The sequence below is a fragment of the Rhinoderma darwinii genome (assembly GCF_050947455.1).
Source record: "Rhinoderma darwinii isolate aRhiDar2 chromosome 5 unlocalized genomic scaffold, aRhiDar2.hap1 SUPER_5_unloc_5, whole genome shotgun sequence".
NCBI classification, from domain to species: Eukaryota; Metazoa; Chordata; class Amphibia; order Anura; family Rhinodermatidae; genus Rhinoderma; species Rhinoderma darwinii.
In genome coordinates, this window is record NW_027461809.1 from 206,348 (window position 1) to 222,728 (window position 16,381).

The window sequence follows — 16,381 nt, forward strand, 5'->3', positions numbered from 1 at the left end:
GACTGTACAAATGCATTGTCCAACAGGTGTTGAAATAATGGGATTAAAAGGGGAGATCCCATCAGAAAGACAAAAACAATAGCAAACACAAATAGCACTTTTGGAATCTGATTTTAGTCAACACATAAGGGAAGGGTGCACCGGTCCTGGAAATACTGCAATACCAGGTCAATGCGTGGAGTGGACAGAGCAAGCTCTATTTCCATCTCCCTGTTCTAAAAATCCATTTAATATATGGTCCCCAGATAGGGGACGTATCAGATATTAAACTGATAAGAACAGATACTACACTTGATCTTAGCCAAAAGGCCGAGAAGCGATAACCCGAGCGGCCCTTGCCTTGCCCGAGCCTGTCCCATACTGCTGTTCACCCCTTGCAGCGATTGATTCAGCCTACTCCTAGGCAATTCCATGGGGCCCTGCAGGCTCACACACATTTACAGCTACTAAGCGGGAGGGAGGTGAATAAAGGCCGGAGAGGAAGCTACACAGGATTTGCTTCTTTTGCTTGCACCACAATGCAGTGCTGAAAGAGGAGGAATCTACATAAAAACGCCTTCCTGGCAACGCCCAAATGCCCTCCTGCCATGCAGATAAACACTGGCAGCGGCAGCAAGTGCATGCCCACAGCCACCCCTTGTTCCTTCACACCTTGTATCAGCTGTAATCCAGTCCAGTCCAGTCCAGTGCTGCCTGCTGAGCAGCACTGACCAACACTGCCTGGGCCCAGGCTTTTATCTATCTCTGAGGCAGGCCCCATTATGATGTCAGAAAGCTGGCTCTGGAATCCTGAGGGCTCCACTATGACACGTGCAAAGTTCCGTCTGAACTTTATATAAGACGGTGCGGCTCAGTCAGTCACTCAGTGTTGCCTGAGAGGGCAACACTGCAACAGCCGGCCGCCAGGCTGTCTTTTTTTTGCACATTTATTTGCCTCCAGGAGGCCACAAGAGGGAGACAAGGGACTGCAAAATGGAAAATAGGCATCCACCAACTTTACAGACAACTTCTCTTTGCTCCTACAACCTCCATCCTTGCACAGTTTGTTATTCTTCCAGGTAACATAGTAACAAATCCAAATTGCTGCTCTCTTTGTAGGCAAGCAAGGGTTTGTTGCAACTGCAATTCTTACTTCTTCTTGGAAATGTAGGGACGACAGTACATTCCATCACATCCATCTAGTGTACACAGGTAGGTCCATTGTGGCGGGCGGGCTGCTTTAATGGCTGTTTGCTGTTCCCCCTACTCCACTCCACTATTTGACTGTGGTGCTGCATCAATCAATCAGTGGCTGGCTCAGGTGCAGCTCTTTAACCTACCTAAAAGGGAGGGCGGAGAGAAGACAAGGAAGGTGAATGAGCTGTTCCAATGTGAAATGCCGGAAACACAGAAACACAGAAGACACACACACACACACACACACACACACACACACACACACACACACACACACACACACACACACACACACACACACAACAAGAGGTGGCAATGTATTAATTAATTGCATTTAATAAATGAGCTCATTATCACACATGACTGTACAAATGCATTGTCCAACAGGTGTTGAAATAATGGGATTAAAAGGGGAGATCCCATCAGAAAGACAAAAACAATAGCAAACACAAATAGCACTTTTGGAATCTGATTTTAGTCAACACATAAGGGAAGGGTGCACCGGTCCTGGAAATACTGCAATACCAGGTCAATGCGTGGAGTGGACAGAGCAAGCTCTATTTCCATCTCCCTGTTCTAAAAATCCATTTAATATATGGTCCCCAGATAGGGGACGTATCAGATATTAAACTGATAAGAACAGATACTACACTTGATCTTAGCCAAAAGGCCGAGAAGCGATAACCCGAGCGGCCCTTGCCTTGCCCGAGCCTGTCCCATACTGCTGTTCACCCCTTGCAGCGATTGATTCAGCCTACTCCTAGGCAATTCCATGGGGCCCTGCAGGCTCACACACATTTACAGCTACTAAGCGGGAGGGAGGTGAATAAAGGCCGGAGAGGAAGCTACACAGGATTTGCTTCTTTTGCTTGCACCACAATGCAGTGCTGAAAGAGGAGGAATCTACATAAAAACGCCTTCCTGGCAACGCCCAAATGCCCTCCTGCCATGCAGATAAACACTGGCAGCGGCAGCAAGTGCATGCCCACAGCCACCCCTTGTTCCTTCACACCTTGTATCAGCTGTAATCCAGTCCAGTCCAGTCCAGTGCTGCCTGCTGAGCAGCACTGACCAACACTGCCTGGGCCCAGGCTTTTATCTATCTCTGAGGCAGGCCCCATTATGATGTCAGAAAGCTGGCTCTGGAATCCTGAGGGCTCCACTATGACACGTGCAAAGTTCCGTCTGAACTTTATATAAGACGGTGCGGCTCAGTCAGTCACTCAGTGTTGCCTGAGAGGGCAACACTGCAACAGCCGGCCGCCAGGCTGTCTTTTTTTTGCACATTTATTTGCCTCCAGGAGGCCACAAGAGGGAGACAAGGGACTGCAAAATGGAAAATAGGCATCCACCAACTTTACAGACAACTTCTCTTTGCTCCTACAACCTCCATCCTTGCACAGTTTGTTATTCTTCCAGGTAACATAGTAACAAATCCAAATTGCTGCTCTCTTTGTAGGCAAGCAAGGGTTTGTTGCAACTGCAATTCTTACTTCTTCTTGGAAATGTAGGGACGACAGTACATTCCATCACATCCATCTAGTGTACACAGGTAGGTCCATTGTGGCGGGCGGGCTGCTTTAATGGCTGTTTGCTGTTCCCCCTACTCCACTCCACTATTTGACTGTGGTGCTGCATCAATCAATCAGTGGCTGGCTCAGGTGCAGCTCTTTAACCTACCTAAAAGGGAGGGCGGAGAGAAGACAAGGAAGGTGAATGAGCTGTTCCAATGTGAAATGCCGGAAACACAGAAACACAGAAGACACACACACACACACACACACACACACACACACACACACACACACACACACACACACACACACACACACACACAACAAGAGGTGGCAATGTATTAATTAATTGCATTTAATAAATGAGCTCATTATCACACATGACTGTACAAATGCATTGTCCAACAGGTGTTGAAATAATGGGATTAAAAGGGGAGATCCCATCAGAAAGACAAAAACAATAGCAAACACAAATAGCACTTTTGGAATCTGATTTTAGTCAACACATAAGGGAAGGGTGCACCGGTCCTGGAAATACTGCAATACCAGGTCAATGCGTGGAGTGGACAGAGCAAGCTCTATTTCCATCTCCCTGTTCTAAAAATCCATTTAATATATGGTCCCCAGATAGGGGACGTATCAGATATTAAACTGATAAGAACAGATACTACACTTGATCTTAGCCAAAAGGCCGAGAAGCGATAACCCGAGCGGCCCTTGCCTTGCCCGAGCCTGTCCCATACTGCTGTTCACCCCTTGCAGCGATTGATTCAGCCTACTCCTAGGCAATTCCATGGGGCCCTGCAGGCTCACACACATTTACAGCTACTAAGCGGGAGGGAGGTGAATAAAGGCCGGAGAGGAAGCTACACAGGATTTGCTTCTTTTGCTTGCACCACAATGCAGTGCTGAAAGAGGAGGAATCTACATAAAAACGCCTTCCTGGCAACGCCCAAATGCCCTCCTGCCATGCAGATAAACACTGGCAGCGGCAGCAAGTGCATGCCCACAGCCACCCCTTGTTCCTTCACACCTTGTATCAGCTGTAATCCAGTCCAGTCCAGTCCAGTGCTGCCTGCTGAGCAGCACTGACCAACACTGCCTGGGCCCAGGCTTTTATCTATCTCTGAGGCAGGCCCCATTATGATGTCAGAAAGCTGGCTCTGGAATCCTGAGGGCTCCACTATGACACGTGCAAAGTTCCGTCTGAACTTTATATAAGACGGTGCGGCTCAGTCAGTCACTCAGTGTTGCCTGAGAGGGCAACACTGCAACAGCCGGCCGCCAGGCTGTCTTTTTTTTGCACATTTATTTGCCTCCAGGAGGCCACAAGAGGGAGACAAGGGACTGCAAAATGGAAAATAGGCATCCACCAACTTTACAGACAACTTCTCTTTGCTCCTACAACCTCCATCCTTGCACAGTTTGTTATTCTTCCAGGTAACATAGTAACAAATCCAAATTGCTGCTCTCTTTGTAGGCAAGCAAGGGTTTGTTGCAACTGCAATTCTTACTTCTTCTTGGAAATGTAGGGACGACAGTACATTCCATCACATCCATCTAGTGTACACAGGTAGGTCCATTGTGGCGGGCGGGCTGCTTTAATGGCTGTTTGCTGTTCCCCCTACTCCACTCCACTATTTGACTGTGGTGCTGCATCAATCAATCAGTGGCTGGCTCAGGTGCAGCTCTTTAACCTACCTAAAAGGGAGGGCGGAGAGAAGACAAGGAAGGTGAATGAGCTGTTCCAATGTGAAATGCCGGAAACACAGAAACACAGAAGACACACACACACACACACACACACACACACACACACAACAAGAGGTGGCAATGTATTAATTAATTGCATTTAATAAATGAGCTCATTATCACACATGACTGTACAAATGCATTGTCCAACAGGTGTTGAAATAATGGGATTAAAAGGGGAGATCCCATCAGAAAGACAAAAACAATAGCAAACACAAATAGCACTTTTGGAATCTGATTTTAGTCAACACATAAGGGAAGGGTGCACCGGTCCTGGAAATACTGCAATACCAGGTCAATGCGTGGAGTGGACAGAGCAAGCTCTATTTCCATCTCCCTGTTCTAAAAATCCATTTAATATATGGTCCCCAGATAGGGGACGTATCAGATATTAAACTGATAAGAACAGATACTACACTTGATCTTAGCCAAAAGGCCGAGAAGCGATAACCCGAGCGGCCCTTGCCTTGCCCGAGCCTGTCCCATACTGCTGTTCACCCCTTGCAGCGATTGATTCAGCCTACTCCTAGGCAATTCCATGGGGCCCTGCAGGCTCACACACATTTACAGCTACTAAGCGGGAGGGAGGTGAATAAAGGCCGGAGAGGAAGCTACACAGGATTTGCTTCTTTTGCTTGCACCACAATGCAGTGCTGAAAGAGGAGGAATCTACATAAAAACGCCTTCCTGGCAACGCCCAAATGCCCTCCTGCCATGCAGATAAACACTGGCAGCGGCAGCAAGTGCATGCCCACAGCCACCCCTTGTTCCTTCACACCTTGTATCAGCTGTAATCCAGTCCAGTCCAGTCCAGTGCTGCCTGCTGAGCAGCACTGACCAACACTGCCTGGGCCCAGGCTTTTATCTATCTCTGAGGCAGGCCCCATTATGATGTCAGAAAGCTGGCTCTGGAATCCTGAGGGCTCCACTATGACACGTGCAAAGTTCCGTCTGAACTTTATATAAGACGGTGCGGCTCAGTCAGTCACTCAGTGTTGCCTGAGAGGGCAACACTGCAACAGCCGGCCGCCAGGCTGTCTTTTTTTTGCACATTTATTTGCCTCCAGGAGGCCACAAGAGGGAGACAAGGGACTGCAAAATGGAAAATAGGCATCCACCAACTTTACAGACAACTTCTCTTTGCTCCTACAACCTCCATCCTTGCACAGTTTGTTATTCTTCCAGGTAACATAGTAACAAATCCAAATTGCTGCTCTCTTTGTAGGCAAGCAAGGGTTTGTTGCAACTGCAATTCTTACTTCTTCTTGGAAATGTAGGGACGACAGTACATTCCATCACATCCATCTAGTGTACACAGGTAGGTCCATTGTGGCGGGCGGGCTGCTTTAATGGCTGTTTGCTGTTCCCCCTACTCCACTCCACTATTTGACTGTGGTGCTGCATCAATCAATCAGTGGCTGGCTCAGGTGCAGCTCTTTAACCTACCTAAAAGGGAGGGCGGAGAGAAGACAAGGAAGGTGAATGAGCTGTTCCAATGTGAAATGCCGGAAACACAGAAACACAGAAGACACACACACACACACACACACACACACACACACACACACACACACACACACACACACACACACACACACACACAACAAGAGGTGGCAATGTATTAATTAATTGCATTTAATAAATGAGCTCATTATCACACATGACTGTACAAATGCATTGTCCAACAGGTGTTGAAATAATGGGATTAAAAGGGGAGATCCCATCAGAAAGACAAAAACAATAGCAAACACAAATAGCACTTTTGGAATCTGATTTTAGTCAACACATAAGGGAAGGGTGCACCGGTCCTGGAAATACTGCAATACCAGGTCAATGCGTGGAGTGGACAGAGCAAGCTCTATTTCCATCTCCCTGTTCTAAAAATCCATTTAATATATGGTCCCCAGATAGGGGACGTATCAGATATTAAACTGATAAGAACAGATACTACACTTGATCTTAGCCAAAAGGCCGAGAAGCGATAACCCGAGCGGCCCTTGCCTTGCCCGAGCCTGTCCCATACTGCTGTTCACCCCTTGCAGCGATTGATTCAGCCTACTCCTAGGCAATTCCATGGGGCCCTGCAGGCTCACACACATTTACAGCTACTAAGCGGGAGGGAGGTGAATAAAGGCCGGAGAGGAAGCTACACAGGATTTGCTTCTTTTGCTTGCACCACAATGCAGTGCTGAAAGAGGAGGAATCTACATAAAAACGCCTTCCTGGCAACGCCCAAATGCCCTCCTGCCATGCAGATAAACACTGGCAGCGGCAGCAAGTGCATGCCCACAGCCACCCTTGTTCCTTCACACCTTGTATCAGCTGTAATCCAGTCCAGTCCAGTCCAGTGCTGCCTGCTGAGCAGCACTGACCAACACTGCCTGGGCCCAGGCTTTTATCTATCTCTGAGGCAGGCCCCATTATGATGTCAGAAAGCTGGCTCTGGAATCCTGAGGGCTCCACTATGACACGTGCAAAGTTCCGTCTGAACTTTATATAAGACGGTGCGGCTCAGTCAGTCACTCAGTGTTGCCTGAGAGGGCAACACTGCAACAGCCGGCCGCCAGGCTGTCTTTTTTTTGCACATTTATTTGCCTCCAGGAGGCCACAAGAGGGAGACAAGGGACTGCAAAATGGAAAATAGGCATCCACCAACTTTACAGACAACTTCTCTTTGCTCCTACAACCTCCATCCTTGCACAGTTTGTTATTCTTCCAGGTAACATAGTAACAAATCCAAATTGCTGCTCTCTTTGTAGGCAAGCAAGGGTTTGTTGCAACTGCAATTCTTACTTCTTCTTGGAAATGTAGGGACGACAGTACATTCCATCACATCCATCTAGTGTACACAGGTAGGTCCATTGTGGCGGGCGGGCTGCTTTAATGGGCTGTTTGCTGTTCCCCCTACTCCACTCCACTATTTGACTGTGGTGCTGCATCAATCAATCAGTGGCTGGCTCAGGTGCAGCTCTTTAACCTACCTAAAAGGGAGGGCGGAGAGAAGACAAGGAAGGTGAATGAGCTGTTCCAATGTGAAATGCCGGAAACACAGAAACACAGAAGACACACACACACACACACACACACACACACACACACACACACACACACACACACACACACACACACACACACACAACAAGAGGTGGCAATGTATTAATTAATTGCATTTAATAAATGAGCTCATTATCACACATGACTGTACAAATGCATTGTCCAACAGGTGTTGAAATAATGGGATTAAAAGGGGAGATCCCATCAGAAAGACAAAAACAATAGCAAACACAAATAGCACTTTTGGAATCTGATTTTAGTCAACACATAAGGGAAGGGTGCACCGGTCCTGGAAATACTGCAATACCAGGTCAATGCGTGGAGTGGACAGAGCAAGCTCTATTTCCATCTCCCTGTTCTAAAAATCCATTTAATATATGGTCCCCAGATAGGGGACGTATCAGATATTAAACTGATAAGAACAGATACTACACTTGATCTTAGCCAAAAGGCCGAGAAGCGATAACCCGAGCGGCCCTTGCCTTGCCCGAGCCTGTCCCATACTGCTGTTCACCCCTTGCAGCGATTGATTCAGCCTACTCCTAGGCAATTCCATGGGGCCCTGCAGGCTCACACACATTTACAGCTACTAAGCGGGAGGGAGGTGAATAAAGGCCGGAGAGGAAGCTACACAGGATTTGCTTCTTTTGCTTGCACCACAATGCAGTGCTGAAAGAGGAGGAATCTACATAAAAACGCCTTCCTGGCAACGCCCAAATGCCCTCCTGCCATGCAGATAAACACTGGCAGCGGCAGCAAGTGCATGCCCACAGCCACCCCTTGTTCCTTCACACCTTGTATCAGCTGTAATCCAGTCCAGTCCAGTCCAGTGCTGCCTGCTGAGCAGCACTGACCAACACTGCCTGGGCCCAGGCTTTTATCTATCTCTGAGGCAGGCCCCATTATGATGTCAGAAAGCTGGCTCTGGAATCCTGAGGGCTCCACTATGACACGTGCAAAGTTCCGTCTGAACTTTATATAAGACGGTGCGGCTCAGTCAGTCACTCAGTGTTGCCTGAGAGGGCAACACTGCAACAGCCGGCCGCCAGGCTGTCTTTTTTTTGCACATTTATTTGCCTCCAGGAGGCCACAAGAGGGAGACAAGGGACTGCAAAATGGAAAATAGGCATCCACCAACTTTACAGACAACTTCTCTTTGCTCCTACAACCTCCATCCTTGCACAGTTTGTTATTCTTCCAGGTAACATAGTAACAAATCCAAATTGCTGCTCTCTTTGTAGGCAAGCAAGGGTTTGTTGCAACTGCAATTCTTACTTCTTCTTGGAAATGTAGGGACGACAGTACATTCCATCACATCCATCTAGTGTACACAGGTAGGTCCATTGTGGCGGGCGGGCTGCTTTAATGGCTGTTTGCTGTTCCCCCTACTCCACTCCACTATTTGACTGTGGTGCTGCATCAATCAATCAGTGGCTGGCTCAGGTGCAGCTCTTTAACCTACCTAAAAGGGAGGGCGGAGAGAAGACAAGGAAGGTGAATGAGCTGTTCCAATGTGAAATGCCGGAAACACAGAAACACAGAAGACACACACACACACACACACACACACACACACACACAACAAGAGGTGGCAATGTATTAATTAATTGCATTTAATAAATGAGCTCATTATCACACATGACTGTACAAATGCATTGTCCAACAGGTGTTGAAATAATGGGATTAAAAGGGGAGATCCCATCAGAAAGACAAAAACAATAGCAAACACAAATAGCACTTTTGGAATCTGATTTTAGTCAACACATAAGGGAAGGGTGCACCGGTCCTGGAAATACTGCAATACCAGGTCAATGCGTGGAGTGGACAGAGCAAGCTCTATTTCCATCTCCCTGTTCTAAAAATCCATTTAATATATGGTCCCCAGATAGGGGACGTATCAGATATTAAACTGATAAGAACAGATACTACACTTGATCTTAGCCAAAAGGCCGAGAAGCGATAACCCGAGCGGCCCTTGCCTTGCCCGAGCCTGTCCCATACTGCTGTTCACCCCTTGCAGCGATTGATTCAGCCTACTCCTAGGCAATTCCATGGGGCCCTGCAGGCTCACACACATTTACAGCTACTAAGCGGGAGGGAGGTGAATAAAGGCCGGAGAGGAAGCTACACAGGATTTGCTTCTTTTGCTTGCACCACAATGCAGTGCTGAAAGAGGAGGAATCTACATAAAAACGCCTTCCTGGCAACGCCCAAATGCCCTCCTGCCATGCAGATAAACACTGGCAGCGGCAGCAAGTGCATGCCCACAGCCACCCCTTGTTCCTTCACACCTTGTATCAGCTGTAATCCAGTCCAGTCCAGTCCAGTGCTGCCTGCTGAGCAGCACTGACCAACACTGCCTGGGCCCAGGCTTTTATCTATCTCTGAGGCAGGCCCCATTATGATGTCAGAAAGCTGGCTCTGGAATCCTGAGGGCTCCACTATGACACGTGCAAAGTTCCGTCTGAACTTTATATAAGACGGTGCGGCTCAGTCAGTCACTCAGTGTTGCCTGAGAGGGCAACACTGCAACAGCCGGCCGCCAGGCTGTCTTTTTTTTGCACATTTATTTGCCTCCAGGAGGCCACAAGAGGGAGACAAGGGACTGCAAAATGGAAAATAGGCATCCACCAACTTTACAGACAACTTCTCTTTGCTCCTACAACCTCCATCCTTGCACAGTTTGTTATTCTTCCAGGTAACATAGTAACAAATCCAAATTGCTGCTCTCTTTGTAGGCAAGCAAGGGTTTGTTGCAACTGCAATTCTTACTTCTTCTTGGAAATGTAGGGACGACAGTACATTCCATCACATCCATCTAGTGTACACAGGTAGGTCCATTGTGGCGGGCGGGCTGCTTTAATGGCTGTTTGCTGTTCCCCCTACTCCACTCCACTATTTGACTGTGGTGCTGCATCAATCAATCAGTGGCTGGCTCAGGTGCAGCTCTTTAACCTACCTAAAAGGGAGGGCGGAGAGAAGACAAGGAAGGTGAATGAGCTGTTCCAATGTGAAATGCCGGAAACACAGAAACACAGAAGACACACACACACACACACACACACACACACACACACACACACACACACACACACACACACACACACACACACACAACAAGAGGTGGCAATGTATTAATTAATTGCATTTAATAAATGAGCTCATTATCACACATGACTGTACAAATGCATTGTCCAACAGGTGTTGAAATAATGGGATTAAAAGGGGAGATCCCATCAGAAAGACAAAAACAATAGCAAACACAAATAGCACTTTTGGAATCTGATTTTAGTCAACACATAAGGGAAGGGTGCACCGGTCCTGGAAATACTGCAATACCAGGTCAATGCGTGGAGTGGACAGAGCAAGCTCTATTTCCATCTCCCTGTTCTAAAAATCCATTTAATATATGGTCCCCAGATAGGGGACGTATCAGATATTAAACTGATAAGAACAGATACTACACTTGATCTTAGCCAAAAGGCCGAGAAGCGATAACCCGAGCGGCCCTTGCCTTGCCCGAGCCTGTCCCATACTGCTGTTCACCCCTTGCAGCGATTGATTCAGCCTACTCCTAGGCAATTCCATGGGGCCCTGCAGGCTCACACACATTTACAGCTACTAAGCGGGAGGGAGGTGAATAAAGGCCGGAGAGGAAGCTACACAGGATTTGCTTCTTTTGCTTGCACCACAATGCAGTGCTGAAAGAGGAGGAATCTACATAAAAACGCCTTCCTGGCAACGCCCAAATGCCCTCCTGCCATGCAGATAAACACTGGCAGCGGCAGCAAGTGCATGCCCACAGCCACCCCTTGTTCCTTCACACCTTGTATCAGCTGTAATCCAGTCCAGTCCAGTCCAGTGCTGCCTGCTGAGCAGCACTGACCAACACTGCCTGGGCCCAGGCTTTTATCTATCTCTGAGGCAGGCCCCATTATGATGTCAGAAAGCTGGCTCTGGAATCCTGAGGGCTCCACTATGACACGTGCAAAGTTCCGTCTGAACTTTATATAAGACGGTGCGGCTCAGTCAGTCACTCAGTGTTGCCTGAGAGGGCAACACTGCAACAGCCGGCCGCCAGGCTGTCTTTTTTTTGCACATTTATTTGCCTCCAGGAGGCCACAAGAGGGAGACAAGGGACTGCAAAATGGAAAATAGGCATCCACCAACTTTACAGACAACTTCTCTTTGCTCCTACAACCTCCATCCTTGCACAGTTTGTTATTCTTCCAGGTAACATAGTAACAAATCCAAATTGCTGCTCTCTTTGTAGGCAAGCAAGGGTTTGTTGCAACTGCAATTCTTACTTCTTCTTGGAAATGTAGGGACGACAGTACATTCCATCACATCCATCTAGTGTACACAGGTAGGTCCATTGTGGCGGGCGGGCTGCTTTAATGGCTGTTTGCTGTTCCCCCTACTCCACTCCACTATTTGACTGTGGTGCTGCATCAATCAATCAGTGGCTGGCTCAGGTGCAGCTCTTTAACCTACCTAAAAGGGAGGGCGGAGAGAAGACAAGGAAGGTGAATGAGCTGTTCCAATGTGAAATGCCGGAAACACAGAAACACAGAAGACACACACACACACACACACACACACACACACACAACAAGAGGTGGCAATGTATTAATTAATTGCATTTAATAAATGAGCTCATTATCACACATGACTGTACAAATGCATTGTCCAACAGGTGTTGAAATAATGGGATTAAAAGGGGAGATCCCATCAGAAAGACAAAAACAATAGCAAACACAAATAGCACTTTTGGAATCTGATTTTAGTCAACACATAAGGGAAGGGTGCACCGGTCCTGGAAATACTGCAATACCAGGTCAATGCGTGGAGTGGACAGAGCAAGCTCTATTTCCATCTCCCTGTTCTAAAAATCCATTTAATATATGGTCCCCAGATAGGGGACGTATCAGATATTAAACTGATAAGAACAGATAAAGGTTTCAACAAAGTTTTTTATTGGCAAAAATAATATATTTTACAGACTTTTTTTTAAAATTGAAACCACAAGATAAAATCAACAGCATAATACATGAATATTCATACATTTAAATGAATACAAAAGTAATAATAATAAGACCATTAATACAGATGTTATAATAAAAGTACAGAACAATAGCAGGATAAAATTTATACAGGGCATAAAAGACATAAAAGAATAAAACCATTTTTATTTACAATGTTATGGTATTCCACATTTGCAAACACCACATGGATGTTGCTTCTTTTACCCCTAGCTGCTTTTTGTCCCTAAGATAATAAATATACATTTCACTTAGGGCATATTTCACACAATTTTTAACGTCAATAAAATCATGTTTAAAAAGCAGAATGTTCCTAACCTTCCAAATGGCATTCTTAAAACAGTTTAAAATGATCCAACAGACCATTTGCTGTTTAAAACTTGGGCAGTTAAAAAGACCATAAAACACGTATTCAAATTTAAGATCTTTAAGACCGCAGGCCCATTTCAGCAATGGGCCTACCTTCCTCCAAACCTCCTGTGCATATGGGCAGTTCCAAAACAGGTGCATTATCGTCTCGTCGTCACCACACCTGTCTCTCGGGCACTTGGCTCTCGCCACCAGTCCTCGCCTATGCTGGAATTCACGAGTAGGGAGGCACTGGTGAACGATTGCCCAGGCAAGGTCCTTGTGCACATTTGCCATAAATTTCCCGAAAACGTTCCGCCACACCACCTTGGACCTTGCCTGTGAGAAATTTGAAACTGCCAGTGTATCCTCCTGCCGCCTACAGGAGAGTGACACTTTTTTCTGGTCCCCCAATATGTCAGGCTCCAATTCTTGGAGACCTAGGAGCCTGACAGTTTTTTCGAGCACCGCATATTGTTTTGGGGGACACAGAAGCACAGGAGAATTCAAAGGGACACGAAACCATCGTTTAAAAATCATGCCCGTAGCGTACTTTAAAAAGTAGCTAAAAATACCATCAGAATTATACATTTTAAAACAGAAGCAAAAGTATTTAATGTAAAAGAAGTTAAAAAGGTTAGGAACATCTCTCCCGCCATTGTCCTTACATCTGTACATAAAATCACGTTTTAGTTTTTCCATTTTGGAACCCCATAAAAACATAAAACAGATCCTGGTCACTTTTTTAATATATAAAATTGTTGGAGGGAAAACCATAGCTACATAAAGCATTATGGGTAATAAAACAGATTTAATTATTAAAACTTTTCCCTCCATGGTGAGATTTCTCAAATTCCACATTAAAACCTTTTTTTCCATTTTGGCAATTACTGAATCCCAATTGGGTCTCCCATCGTTTTCTTGATTAAAAACAATTCCTAAAATTTTTATCTGATCCTGCTGCATGTTAACTCCTGGTGTCACAGAGGAATCCCATACACCAGTATAAAAACAGTCACACTTATCAACGTTTAATTTAAAACCAGAGGCTTCACAAAAAAAGCCGGTGTTCCTCAATGCCCGTCTCATAGAAGCGGCGTCTGGGCATAGGACGGTGGCGTCATCCATATAGCCTAGGATTTTTACCTGGTTCCCCCTTCCTCCAGGTATGGGCACGCCTCTGATGACTTTATCATCTCTTATTAGGGTGAACAGAGGTTCTATGGCACAAATAAAAAGGAGCGGAGACAACGGGCACCCCTGTTTCACCCCTGATAAAAGAGGAACACCTTTAGTTAAAAATCCGTTGATAGAAATTTGGCTAAAACAGGATCGATATAAAAGCTTAATACGTGTTAAAATAATTTCAGGAACAGCCATCTTTTTAAGAACCATAAAAAGATATTCATGGGAGACCCGGTCAAAAGCCTTCTCGAAATCTAAGGATAAAATAGCAAGGCTTTGACCCCTTTCTTTAAAATACCAAATGATGTCACGTAAAATATTCAGGGACTCAGTAATTGACCTCCCAGGTACCCCACATACCTGGTTTGGATGGATTAATTTATGAATAAAAGGTTTAAAACGGATTGTTATTAGTTTAGCTAAAATTTTACAATCAACGTTTAAAAGAGTAATAGGGCGCCAGTTTTTTAACTGGTCCCTCTCACCTTTTTTAAAAATTAAGGACACAATCCCCCTCCTCCAGGAAGGGGGCAGCTCTTCAGTAATAAAAACTTCCTTATACAATAAAAACATGTCATTCTTTAAAATTTCCCAAAAAGCATGATAAAATTCGATGGGCAGACCATCTTCCCCAGGAGCTTTCCCATTAGAAAAACTTTTAAAAGCAAATAAAAGTTCCTCCAAGGTAATATTACGGGATAAAACTTCCTGGTCTAAAATATCTAGCTTGGCATCAAGGGAATTAAGAACATGTTCTAAAAAGGAAGGATCAATATTTTTCTTGTTAAAAAGAGATTGGTAGAAATTAAAAGCAGAATTTAAAATGCCGACCATAGTGGTTTCTCCTTCAAGGTTTAAAATGACATCTCGTTTATCCATTACCTTTTTGAAGAAGAACCGGGAACACTTCTCGCCATCCTCGAGGTGCTTTACATGTGAATTAAAAATTATTTGTTTCCCTTTCTCTTCTATGGCATATTTTATTTCAGCTTTAAGATTTAAGATATCATCATCAACATCCATACCAATCTCCTTCAATTTAAAAAGTACATGTAAACGTTTATTAAGAACATAAAACCATTGTTTTTTCTCTTTTGCTTTCTTCTTACCTGCTCGAATAAAAAAAGCTCTGATTTTGGGTTTAATGCCCTCCCACCAGTGTAGCATAGGCTGACTGGGCGCTCTATGGGACTGCCAACACTGGTAGGTCCGCACAAACTCCTCTTTAATGATGGGGTCCTCCAGGAGTGTGGTGTTTAGTCTCCAGGGACCCCTACAAGCTTTTTGCTCTCCCTCTAGCTCCAGGTGCACTGAAAGGAGCTTGTGATCAGATAAAATATTTGTTAAAAGCAAACATTTTTTGGGAATAAAACTATTAGAAGTGAAAATAAAATCAATTCTGGAGCTCACTCTTCCATTGGACCAGGTGGGGCCTGGGTCCGCAGGCAAGAGTTCCCTCCAGCAATCTTTCAATTTAAAATCACCAATAAAATTCTTGAGCAGGTAAGAAGTACGGTCAATTTTTCGATTAAAATCCCCACCCTGGCGGTGTTCTCCATCTCGCACACAGTTAAAATCACCACCCACCAGCAGGGGGGTAGACCCAACACAAAACAATGGTAAAATCTCTAATAGTTCTGCCCTCTCCTGTTTGGTAGGAGGGGCATAAACGTTTAAAACACGAATTAAAGTTCCATTAAAAAGCAAATGTATTAAAATAGCTCTGCCGGGCATGATTTCAGTCACTGTTTGGATGGAGATAAAACGACCTCGGCAGAGCAATCCAACCCCCGCAGAGCGACAGTCATTTCCACCAGACCAGACTGAGGGGCCTAGTTTCCAGTCCATCTTTAAATCTTGATATTCCAAGTCATTAGGGATTCCACATTCTTGAAGCAGGCAAAGGTCAAAGTCCACAGTCTCTAAAAATGAAAATAAAGCAGTCCTGCGGACAGGGCTCTTTAGGGACCTCACATTTAGTGAGGCGACTTTGATAGGAACCAACATAGTCTTAGTTGAGGTCAGGGTCCGAACCAGAAGAGTCGTACTCGGAGATCAGCTGCGAGTCTGGACCCCCTTTTTGAGGGGTCAATAAATCTTGGATGTTGGTAGGGTCAGAGCCAGATACGTGGGCGGCTCCAACCCCCACACTGCTCTCATCCGAACTCCGATAGGCAGCTTTCCTCCGAACTCCGGACTCCTCTTCCTCTCGCTGTCTCTTTGCAGAATGGCTCCTATCCATCTCCTCGAAGTCGCTCTCACCCATCTCTGGCCCCTGGCTGAAGATATCGCTGATGTCCTTCCTGGGCA

General features: G+C 45.7%; 9 non-coding genes across 9 annotated transcripts; all 9 read right to left on the reverse strand.

Annotated features, from left to right (window-relative positions):
* Nucleotides 1-130: 130 nt before the first annotated feature.
* On the reverse strand, nucleotides 131-321 carry LOC142696145 (U2 spliceosomal RNA). Its single transcript, XR_012864135.1, has one exon. It is a non-coding gene; the product is annotated as a U2 spliceosomal RNA (small nuclear RNA).
* A 1,346-nt stretch (nucleotides 322-1,667) lies between these two features.
* LOC142696146 (U2 spliceosomal RNA) lies at nucleotides 1,668-1,858 on the reverse strand. The gene has a single exon (XR_012864136.1). It is a non-coding gene; the product is annotated as a U2 spliceosomal RNA (small nuclear RNA).
* A 1,344-nt stretch (nucleotides 1,859-3,202) lies between these two features.
* LOC142696148 (U2 spliceosomal RNA) lies at nucleotides 3,203-3,393 on the reverse strand. Its single transcript, XR_012864138.1, has one exon. It is a non-coding gene; the product is annotated as a U2 spliceosomal RNA (small nuclear RNA).
* Nucleotides 3,394-4,699: 1,306 nt separating this feature from the next.
* Nucleotides 4,700-4,890, reverse strand: LOC142696149 (U2 spliceosomal RNA). The gene has a single exon (XR_012864139.1). It is a non-coding gene; the product is annotated as a U2 spliceosomal RNA (small nuclear RNA).
* Nucleotides 4,891-6,234: 1,344 nt separating this feature from the next.
* Nucleotides 6,235-6,425, reverse strand: LOC142696150 (U2 spliceosomal RNA). Its single transcript, XR_012864140.1, has one exon. It is a non-coding gene; the product is annotated as a U2 spliceosomal RNA (small nuclear RNA).
* A 1,344-nt stretch (nucleotides 6,426-7,769) lies between these two features.
* LOC142696151 (U2 spliceosomal RNA) lies at nucleotides 7,770-7,960 on the reverse strand. The gene has a single exon (XR_012864141.1). It is a non-coding gene; the product is annotated as a U2 spliceosomal RNA (small nuclear RNA).
* Nucleotides 7,961-9,266: 1,306 nt separating this feature from the next.
* Nucleotides 9,267-9,457, reverse strand: LOC142696152 (U2 spliceosomal RNA). The gene has a single exon (XR_012864142.1). It is a non-coding gene; the product is annotated as a U2 spliceosomal RNA (small nuclear RNA).
* A 1,344-nt stretch (nucleotides 9,458-10,801) lies between these two features.
* LOC142696154 (U2 spliceosomal RNA) lies at nucleotides 10,802-10,992 on the reverse strand. Its single transcript, XR_012864143.1, has one exon. It is a non-coding gene; the product is annotated as a U2 spliceosomal RNA (small nuclear RNA).
* A 1,304-nt stretch (nucleotides 10,993-12,296) lies between these two features.
* Nucleotides 12,297-12,489, reverse strand: LOC142696223 (U2 spliceosomal RNA). The gene has a single exon (XR_012864200.1). It is a non-coding gene; the product is annotated as a U2 spliceosomal RNA (small nuclear RNA).
* Nucleotides 12,490-16,381: the final 3,892 nt, after the last annotated feature.